Source organism: Ruditapes philippinarum, unplaced genomic scaffold (assembly GCF_026571515.1).
Source record: "Ruditapes philippinarum isolate M1 unplaced genomic scaffold, ASM2657151v2 ctg4862_1_1_1_1, whole genome shotgun sequence".
Lineage (NCBI taxonomy): Eukaryota > Metazoa > Mollusca > Bivalvia > Venerida > Veneridae > Ruditapes > Ruditapes philippinarum.
This window is the reverse complement of record NW_026860663.1, coordinates 70858-73186: the sequence shown is the minus strand read 5'-3', so window position 1 is coordinate 73186 and position 2329 is coordinate 70858.

Sequence of the window (2329 nt, the reverse complement as noted above, 5' to 3'; positions counted from 1 at the left end):
TGGTTTCAATTTTTTTTTTAAGATGTTCAGTTTCGTAGGCTACCCATTTCGTACCCATAGTAATTTTCGAACTATTCGTAATCAGTATTTCAGAAATAAGAATAAATTTGGTAAAATAAAAGTAAATAGTGGAGTTCTATATTATAGGCATACCTTTTTGCATTAAAAGGTATGAATGCGTAACTTTAATAAGTTGATAAATATTATGCGCATCACGACAAAATTGAAAATGTTTCAGCTCGATCAGATTGAGCCTGTTCATGAACTTACTGTTTACGCCCCGTAGCACCGGCTTAAGTAGAATTCAATAAACATTCATTAAATGTTAAAATTTGAATTTTGAAACAACAGCAGATCCATGGCTATGTGCTAATAAGGCGGTTATCATGGAGTCTTCAATGTGGCATTCGTATGGTTCCCGAGTAGAAAAATGTTTAAGATTAGTCTATGTCAGATACGCTAACGAAGAATCAAATAATAAATTAATGAACCAAAAATGAGGAAAATTTTGATTTCAGTAACATTCAATACAGAACTTGTGCAACGTAAAAATTGGTCAAAAGAAAAAGAGATATATATTGCACTTATTAAATGGTTTACTGAAAAATTCAATAAAAATTAATTCAAATTTATATTATAGATTCGTCTGTCACAATTCTGTAAAGATCTATGACTTCTGCTTTAAAATCACTCCACGAACTGTGACTATCACATACTCGTATATATAGCGATTTTAAGTTTTTATTGTAAAATATCTCTGTACTAAAGAGTAAATTAAATTAAAGAAGCTAGCTGTGGTTTATTTACGCATGTACATGATGAAGATGCTGGTCACAACTACATGTATACATACATGTATATTCATGTAGTTTCTTTCATCATTATAGGCTATCTTTAAGGCTTTGTGATTAGCCTGTCCGTGCTCTGCCTTGTGCCATGTCCCTTTTTTGTTTGGTGTCCGTCTGGGCTCATGTGGGGGTTGCGTTTATTGAACGCCACTTTTCCTTGTTGATCTTGTTTATCATATTTTTTTATTATTTTCTATTCCAATGCGCCATTTGAACCATGGCATTCCAGGACAAGAAACTTCTATATATACGTATTTACATCAACTAAAAATAGTCTACGGTACGTGAATAATTAATTCAAGTTGTATATTTACATCAAAATATGTTATTTATACATCAACATGAATATCGTCGTCTTTTAAGGAGCATAATTTTAATATTTACTGATTAAATAGACACGTTAAATTGATACACTATAAAAATTATCATAAAAAATATAAAGACTGACAATACATACGTTCCTTTTTACATTGACCAGTTCTTGTTGAATGTTGCTATGATAAATGAATAATTAGCAGAACTTCTATTCTTATATTGAAATATAGTTTAAATATAATGTGATGTTTGTTTCTGGAAAAATGCTTATAACAGAAAGCAAAGGTTGTCTTGCAAAAAAAATGTTATTTGAATTGATTGAGATTTTCCCAATAAAGTTAAGATTTTTAGGTGTTTTCATGTTTGCTTAATTAATGAACCTGGAGAAAACTAAGTATTTCGGAAGACAGTTACATGTGTATTTTTGTTGCTTCTGCATATATAGCTATCAAACTTAAAGAGTTGAACATATTGTACTACATTACTCAGTCAACAATAATCGCAATTTAAAAATTGTTCTAGTAGTCACGTAGGTATTTTGATATTTTGAATCGTAAAATGGCTATTTATTTCAACATGTTGTAACTTCCATTAGAGTAATCTTTCATGGAAGAAATTTTGCATGATTTAGCTAGACACGTTTAGCTTCACAAACAACAACTCATTGTCTATATACATGTATCTAAAAGTTTGTTTTTTAAGCCTATTTGTGCCGCACTAGTGATTTTAGGTGTAGACCCAAATGAAAAATCTATTAGCTAAATAAGCTGGAGTTTTGAGTGGAAATCAGAAGATTAAAAGCCTGAGTATTGCATACAGCTGGCAAGTTGAAATTATACTGAGTGTGATTATACAGTAGTTTAGATAAATTTAGAATGAACATTTAAAAGATGAACAATATTTTTTTTGTTTAGATAGAACAATTTATCATCTGCTTTATTTAGATATGTTATATCGAATCAAGTACATTTTTGTATATCACACTTATTAACAACATCCATAATATAGTTTGTTGTTATGCATGATGCTATATACTTTTAAAATATTTGTTTATGTTAAAACGTACATTTCATGATTGACCATTTCATTTTAAAAACAAATGTTTATGCAGACAATGAAGACATATAATGAGTAATATATACATTGTAGAGTAGGAAAGTGTAAAA